Consider the following 8,992-nt stretch of genomic DNA (forward strand, 5'->3'; position numbering starts at 1 on the left):
AGAGAGCTGTAGAAGTGGCGCTGAACTTTCAGCCAGCTGTGCTGGTGGGCGGTCCTATCACTTCCTTCTGCATGCAAGAGAGATGAAGCGAACAAAAGCCGCAGTCCATACACTGCTGAGTCTGTGACCTTATTTCCTCAACCTCTTTCCCACGCTAGTCTCCACTTAGCAGCTGAAGTAGGCTTATCCTAGGGAAAGAATTACTCACAGGTAGACGCTCAAAGGTTTCTCCTCTCATGTGTTCCAGTCCATCGACAGGGTGAGACTTAACAAACAAATATAGGCAATCTTTACCCTCAAGGAAACTACAACCCGCTAGCTGGGAAATGGACTAAGTATGTAGCAAGAAAGGCAACTCAGCACGCTCCGCAGTTCTTTCCACGCGCCCTCTGTATGCTTTGGCTCCAGAGCTCCTTACATCACTGTGTCCTTAAGGACGCCATCACACACAATTAGGCTGGAGTTAGTTTGTCTAATCTCACAAGCAACTGATAGAATGACTGTGAACACTGAGGTAACTTTTGGTTAGTCTGTTTGTTGACTCTCACATGGGACTTAGAAATGACGGGGAATATGGAGGTCATTTTAAAAAGCAAGACTTTTCTCGCTGACCTTTAAAAAAACTGATTAAATGATGCTGTTCAGAAGGGGATTGTAATTAACATTTGGGATTATATGCTTGGTATCTCTCTGGGGGAGTCATGAATTTATTTTTTTATGAGAAACAAAACAAAAACAGAGTTCCAAGTGCTTATTTTAGCCTTTTAACTCCACGTTAAACTAAGTAGTAAACAATCTTTTCTTAAGTTGTTTCCTCCCTCACGGCCACCACTGACGCAAGCACCGCAGACATTGGCCAGGACAGAGGTCTCCAAGGGTTACGCAGCATGCATTAGACGCAACTTGGCAGCCGCTTGTAAACTCCAAAATGAGTAAATCAAATATCAGCAGTCATTGTGGAGCTGAATTGCTTCCTCTCTCCCCGTTCTCACAAAACTGTTTGCACCCAGTTTCCCCTCTCCAAACAGCAGCAGGCTCTGGCGGAAGTCTATTCTCTTTACTTTGCTTGTGTTTAGCACAACTGCTTATATTATTTTTCTTAAGCCTATTAATAACTAAGAAAAACAGAGGTACTCATGGCAAAATGTAAACAACAGCACAAGCATCTTCCTGTGCTGTTTCGCCATAAGTTCTGGACTATGAATTCTGTCTTTAACTCAAGAATATGAATTCTGTCTTTAACTCAAGAATATGAATATGAAACTCAAAGTGAGTTTACAAAGAGTAGTCCCACTGAAAACGTACACAGGATACATTTTCCACAATTAAACAACTGGATTTTTGCTTTGTAATATCATTGTATTTCTTCATTTGTTTTATATAATAAAGGACACATAAAAGTGATTTTTAATTATTGTTTTATAGAAAGTTTAATATTACAAGAGGTAAAAGTTGTACTGATTAAGCCTTTGTGGGTCATTTTAATTTTCATTTTACATTTGCATGAAGGCCATATTTTTAAATTATTTTTCCCTTTCCTCCAATCCCTGTCATTCCCTTTCCATGTTCTCTTCCACATTGATGGCCTTTTTTTTTTTTAATTAATCATTATTCCAAACATATATGGATATATTTTCTGGGTCCTTAGTACATGATTTTAGTAGAATGAATTTGAAGTAGCATTTAAAAATACTTACCTTATATCTTTGTCTTATTCCTTCACTGAAACTAATAACAAAGAGATTTCTGAGATTGTTGTAAGACATTAATATCTTAAAAAACTAATATAGCTCAGTGTATAATAAATGACTTCTAATAGATATTAACTCAGTACAACAATAAAGGGCCAAAAACTGGGGAAAAAAAAAATCTGTGATCCTACTGACACCTAACAGAAAAGAGGGTTCTAAACCTTCCCTGTGACATAGTGTACGGGGCACATTTGGCCTTTTTAGACCAGTTAGCATATTTCTGAGAGAAGTGCTTGTCAGACACAAATCCGTATCTGTGGGGCCCAAACTCATCCAAGAATGCCTGTGAGGACCTGACATCTTTTGTTACTTTCCCCTCAATCGATTCTGCTCAGAACTGGAGACAACTCTCCCCACTTCCAAGGCTACACCACACATCTCCTCCCTCAGCAACACTTAACCAGTGGTCCACCAATGAATCCTTGTGAAGTAAACAGAATACAATCCAGGTTAAAGAAATCCCTTTGCATCATCCTACCAGACACACCCCATACCACACACTCTGCCTTTACGGATGTCTGCATTTTAACTATAGATTCTACCCGATGAAAACGTCTCAGCTGTCAATATAGCTTAAGTATTTTATCAAAATCCCTTGACCCCCTCTCCTCATCCAGGGTAAAAGAAATAAGCCCATTTTAATTACTTCTACCATGTGCTCGGAAGACTGTATACTAGTCTAGAGAGTTCATCTGCTTACTTCTCCCACCTTCCTTACAAGCGGGAGAATCTCAATTAAGTCCTATGTATTTTTCTCTGAGGTTCCTAGCATATCAATACTTTGCAAAACACATTAAATAGTAGGAGAATGGGAACAGTGAATAACTGTTGTGAAAGGTAAATCTAACATGTTCGTACATAGATGTTTTACAAAAGGCATTTACCTTTATGTTACCTATACAGCAGATGGGACTTTCTGCCCTGATGCAAACTCACACAGAATGGAGTAGGATCTGTTTGCTCTTGCCTAATGTTTTTATATTCTCGTGAGTCTTTTGATCATGAATCCTGAGAAAGATTTCAAAAGAGCAATTCCAAGTCCTGAGAGTCAAAGATTCCCCACGGGTTGTTTCCTTATATGACAGAAGGACATTTTGGTCTGAGTCTTGTATCTGGTGGGTTTGAGGATAGTAACCTCAACTCAACACTTCGAGTTTCATGCTTCCAAGGAAGGAAGTTTTACTCCTTCAATGCACATATTTGAAAATTTTAAATACTTTCAGGTTGGCAGTAGATAGTTATGATGGTTATATGGGCATTAACTCAGTTATAAAGAATTCTTTCAGCTACTCATGGGTTACAAGACTTTCAGAAAGTGATATTAGATATAATTAATAAAGAATTTCATCACTATAAATATGACATCAACATAACAGGGTCGCTCATGATGACTAGACATACTACAGTTTGTTGAAGTATTTAATCTCAGCCTAATTCTAACATATGACTAATTCCTGACTTCTTTACTTTAATGGCCTATATTATTTTAACATAACAGACAATTGCTAGTATTACATATATGTAATTAATATTCATCATGAATATCTATACTTAACACACAATTTTTAATTGCTATAAAATATAGAAAATATTAAGAAAGTGTCTTTTGTATGCTGCTTGGGTTGTTGTCTCATCTTATACTTTGACCACCAATAAGAAATTGTTAAAGCGGCCTTAAGAACACCCTTTCTAGGTACAATTATGTCCTCGAGCTTCAGAAATATCAACATTTGCTATTTGATTCACCTGCATCAGCATCTGCCTGACCCTCAAGAGCTGGTTAACGTAGCTGTGTTGGCTAACTTCCCCCCCCCCCCCGTCACCTTTCCTCCCCCTTCATGGGCCTGTGTCTTAATCTCCTGTCTCTATGGGCTTCTGAATGGGCAGAGTCCCACAGCAGAGGCCATGAGAACAGCAGGGACCTTCTGGAGGTTTCCAATCAGAGTTAGAATGTGCTTTAACAGGAAAAGAAGTTACAGACTACGGTTAAGATCCACAATAGTCAGATGATGAGATAAGTGGGCCTGGGCTTGGCATGATAACCTTCTTTTATCATCTTTTTGTCTGGCAAAACTAATTTTGGAGTAAGTACATTTACCATAAAGATGCATAGTACAGCTTTTTCATTAAAAGCATATCACAGCACTTCATTTTAGAATAAGAATAACTTCTTTTTTAAAGTTGTTGTTTTAATTTGTCCTTTTAAGAAATGGTGAGCAGAGGAAGAACTGTGTTCCCGAGAAAATGGTGATAGGCAAGTTTCAGATGTCAGAAGAAGACTCTAAAGGACAAGTTGTATCTAGTTTTAACCAGACTGCTTCTCTCAGTTTTTCACTAGTTAGTGTGAAGATTTACTATGTGCCAGAAAGGTGTGTGTGTGTGTGTGTGTGTGTGTGTGTGTGTGAGCGTGCGCACGCATGCACGTGCATTAGAAACACAGTAGCATCTTGCCAAGCAGCCCCAAAGGCTCTACACCTCTCCCCCTTTTTTATTTCCTTAACAAGACTGAGCCTGTCTTAGGTCATTGTGACAAGAATGCCTTCCTTACCTATCATGGACTATGTATTATCAAAGGCAATGTACTTCTGTCTTAGGTTGGTAAGGCTCTGTGCAGAATCTTACCCAGCCTTGGCTTGCCAGCCTGTTAATTTAATAACTCTGTCTGGGGGTCCATTTTCGGGTTTAAGCCATGTATTTTGGCTGTCAAAATGTTGATGTTGTTAAAGATAAGCTTTAACACGGTTGGCAGGAATAAAAGTATTCCCAGGACAAGAAGGGCTAGCCTGGTAAAGCTATATATGCCATTCCTGAGGTTTGACCAAAATGGAAATACTGAGCTCAGGCCATGGATAATTTTATCGGCATTATCTGCAGCATCAAAGGTCAACAGAGCAGCATTCTTTAAATTCATAATTTCACTATGCAAAGTTAACACACCCAGAGAGTTGTCAGGATTATGTCAAATATCCTAGAGGTGTCTTTAGACTTTTTTCTAATTATAATGACAATCACTGTGAATTTCAAAAGTAACACTACTCCAATGATATTTGTCATGACACTTGGGATGGCTCCTAACTCTTGAACCCTGAACCTCCTTCAGATAATTTGAATGGGTTGTAGAGCATCATTCTTTGTTCCAGAAACTGATATAAATCCTTTTGAATACTCGATACATTAGTAACATTGTTTTTGCTAGATGGTTAACAAAAATAGTTGTCTTAACTCCTTGTGTCAATGATATTGCATAAGCAGTGGTGCTAGCAATTGACATGGGCCAAGGACAAGGAAAGGGGCTGCTTGGCGGGAATATGACATTGGCCAAGGACAGGAAGTAGGCTTCAAGCAGGAATCTGACATTAGACTAGAACAAAGAAGTAATTTCAGGTAGGAGTCTAAATCATAGGCTACAACAAAAAAGTAATCTCAGGCAGGAATCTAAATATTAGGCCAGAACAAAGAAGTAATTTCAGACAGGATTCTAAATTTTAGGCTAGAACAAGGAAGTAGGCTTCAGACATGAAAATGACCTTGGGCTAGGATAGGGAAGTAGGCTCAGATACTTCGGTCACCCTTATAAGCCTTTAGAAATAGTGATCATGGGAGTGATCACAGAACTTTGTTTATTTTCTTGCTTATTCCTTGACTATTTGCATCTATTGTATTGCTAGACCCTCAACCTAGAACTGACCTTAATATAGGCATGTAATCAAAATAGTATAAAAGCATAAAGGAAGAGGGGGTATAGGATAGGGGATTCTAGAGAGGGGAAATGGGGAAAGGGGATGACATCTGTATTGTAAATAAATAAAATATCCAACAAAAATAAAAAATAATAATAAAAAGGAAGAAAGAAACACAGCAACAAAACAGACAAGCCATGTTTGATCTGATGGAATTGATGTTAGAGAAGACAGAAACTGGAGATGAAGAAGGGACACAGAATTCAATACAGGAACAGAAAAATTCAGGTCTTTATATGAAATGTGACTAGCAATGTAACTTTCTGGGTGGGGCACACTCAGAAGTAGCTATTCAAGTTGGGCATGAATGAAGGATGTACCAGTGAAATAAGAGAGCACAATAGGACCTCAGGCCTTTCTGGGACTTGGCACAAATGGAACGAGGTGAAAATGAGTTCCCCAAAAAGGCACTAGCTGACCCTGATGGGAATGGAAGCCACAGGCTCTTCTAATATGTGCAGTAGGAGGCCACAAAGAGTTTTGGTAGGACAACGATTTCAGTCGATTTTGTCTTTAAAGGGATCCCCTCTAGCTGCTGAGAAGACAAAGGTCTACTGGATGGAACATGAAAGCACCAAGAAGATGAACTAGCCACACATGAGGACCTGAGTGTAGATCTGCAGCACCTGCCTTAAAGCTCTAAGAACTGAAGACTGGTGCTGGGGAACACCAGTCCCCCTCCCCTTCCCCTTCTTCCTCCCTCTCTCACACACTCTCTCTGGCTCCTTCTCCCCCCTCTTTCACACACACAAGAGGAAGAGGAGGAAGAGAGGGAAGGGAGGGGAAAGGAGGGAAAAAAGAAAGAGAGACACCAGAATAAAGCCACTGGGAGCAGTTTGGAGGCTATTCTAAGAGAAGGGTTAGGTGAATCTAAAGATTGGAAGGAACAGACATGGCTAGACCACACTCTGTAAGGACAAAGAAAGTTCATTTAATTCTCAAAGATGGTTAAACTCTTTGAGCGTATACTTTTAAAGGGTGAGCTGCGCTCAGCCACCCTCTAATATTTACTTGTACCCTGCCTTGACTAGAAGGGCAAGAGAACAAACGGAAGACTTGGGTGAGCTACAACATTTCTTCCTTCTCAATGAAACCCCCAAAATCATTCGAATATGCTCTCATTTGCAGATGAAGTTTGGCACAAAACCTTCTTGGTTGTTGACAATGTAACCTACAAATGTTTCAGTTTGGCAACCACATTCACTCTTAGAACCAAAACATGGTTCTCGAAAGAAGCTCCTCCCCTCTGCTGGCAGAACACAGAGTATATGTTCCTGGGAGCTGACATGCTTGGGCTCAGCCAGAGTGGCAGGCCTACATAGGAAAGCTTGTTTTATTTTTATGACCTGTTAGTTTGGTCTTTTTACCTTTTGGCATATTATGTGATAAACAAAGGAGTAGTCTCTTCCCTCTGGAGCATTAAGTCCCACTAGGTAAACAACCAACTTAACATCGATCTCTGCCTTAGTAGAGCATGTAACTCAGCATAGTTAAGCTTGTAAAAATAAAATTCTAGAGTCCACTAGTGGACGGGCTACTGGTTGAAAAGTGTCACAAAGAGAGCCAGGTCCTATCAATTAAAAGAAAGGCTGGCTGTGGGCATAATGCAGCAAGTAGCTAACTGTAAAAACCTGTAATTGTTCCAGCGATATATAAAGAAAATCCTGCCCCAGGATATTGTATCACAGAGTACTATAGAGATCAATTGTAATTACATACACTAAGTGCCTTTCACAGTCTTCAACACTGAGCGCTTAAGTAAATCTCTAGATTTAAAAAATATATGCCTATTTCAACTTTCAAATGTGTATATACATACCCAAACCCACTCCACATACTGGCGCACACACACGTACACACATACATACTTCAGTAGACATGACTACTGCACATATCCAATTTTTTAAAGTTCAAACAATTCCACACAAGCAATAAAGACACAAACATGAAAAATACTCTGACTAGAAGGAAAATACCTTATTTGAAAAAGACAAAATCATTAATAATGTCTGATTACAAACAATAGAGAACAAGAAAGCCTTGTGGTCAGTCCAACAAGGGGTGGGAGCAAGCCTGACAGACTGAATTGTTTAGGGAGGGAACGAGGGGACACAGTTAAGGTGCTATCCCAGTTCTCACAGCTGACTAAAGACAGCATCTAAGTGTGGAGAAGTGGCTCTAGCTGTCTGAGAGGACACACAGTGCCCTGGTAAGGTTAGGGTGCAGGAGAGTTCCAGAGCATGCTGTGGATGGGTGGTCCAGCAGTCATTCCTACTACCCACTGCTGTCAGGACATTTTGAGATTCCACTTCACGATTACTGAACAAGAGTTACCACCGTCTAGCTTCCTAAAGGCTCTGCAAGGCAGACTTTCTCACTCTTCTGCCAGTGACTGTTTTTCAACTTAGGGATGTTACTCATGCGTCCTTCTAATTCCCAAACCAGACACTTGCATATTTGTTGTTTAAAGTCCTTTAAGGCTATCATTAAAAGTTCACAAAACGTTTTTTTTTTTTTCTTGTCTTCTTAGACACATCAAAAGAAGCCTTTTAAAAGTCAAGGATAGTTTACGTTTCTGAGGCTGTAATAGAAGATTCCAAACTGGTACTTTCTGGTAAAGTCTGGATCTGCCTCACGAATTTTCCTAGTAACAAAAGCCATGTTGCAAACATGATAATGTCACTGTGGCCTTGTTCAGAGCACTCCTCCCTCCTGATGCTGCTGCTTCGCTGCTTCAGCACTTGGGAAACTTTGAGGTTCCCAGTAGCATGATCATGGAACTATTTTTATAACTTCACCGTCCACTTGTTTTCAATTTAGTGAGAACAGTCTCTTGGAGCTAAATTTTCAAAGCTCGTTCAGAAAAGGAAACTGGATTTTATTATTGAAACATTCTGAGGAAGACAGACTTGACGTAAAAAAAAAAAAGAAAGAAAATTGTATACTTAAAATAAACACAAAGATAACTGCAGTGTGGATATGTGTGTGTGAGACACTTCTTTCTTGAAATTAGTACTTTTATCAGTACTCAAGTTGATACCATTTTTGACGTAAAGAATTATAATTTCCCCGAAACACACCTCACAATGTTTTTCTTACAAAAACTATATAAACTATTAATCAATAACAATAACAAAATGATGTGGCATTATAATGTGTTCCTGGTTTTGTCTTCTTGAGTCAGGGTCTCAGTATACAGTGTAGGCTAGTCTCCAACCTTCCTGCCTCTGCTCAAGAAGAATAAAATCAGACAGGTACCACCACAACTTCCACAATTACAGAAATTAGAATGCAAGAACCAGGGAGACCACTACAGCTTTAATCTTCCCCTAGCTACAATACTACTAAGTTTGGCACACAACTTAGGAGTGAGTGATTATTATAATATTTTTTTAATCAAAGTGATTAAACTGTAGGAGTAAAACTGAGCAAAAAGAAAGTCACTAATCTCTGTAACTCTTTCACGGAGCTCCAAACTGTTCGTTTCTAGTTAACAAATGT

General features: G+C 39.4%; 1 protein-coding gene across 1 annotated transcript in view; it reads right to left on the bottom strand.

Moving 5' to 3' along the window:
- Positions 1 to 8,992, bottom strand: part of Adgrv1 (adhesion G protein-coupled receptor V1) — a 514,991-nt gene that overhangs the window by 250,070 nt on the left and 255,929 nt on the right. The window lies entirely within an intron of this gene.

The sequence above is a fragment of the Arvicanthis niloticus genome, chromosome 29 (genome assembly GCF_011762505.2).
Source record: "Arvicanthis niloticus isolate mArvNil1 chromosome 29, mArvNil1.pat.X, whole genome shotgun sequence".
NCBI classification, from domain to species: Eukaryota; Metazoa; Chordata; class Mammalia; order Rodentia; family Muridae; genus Arvicanthis; species Arvicanthis niloticus.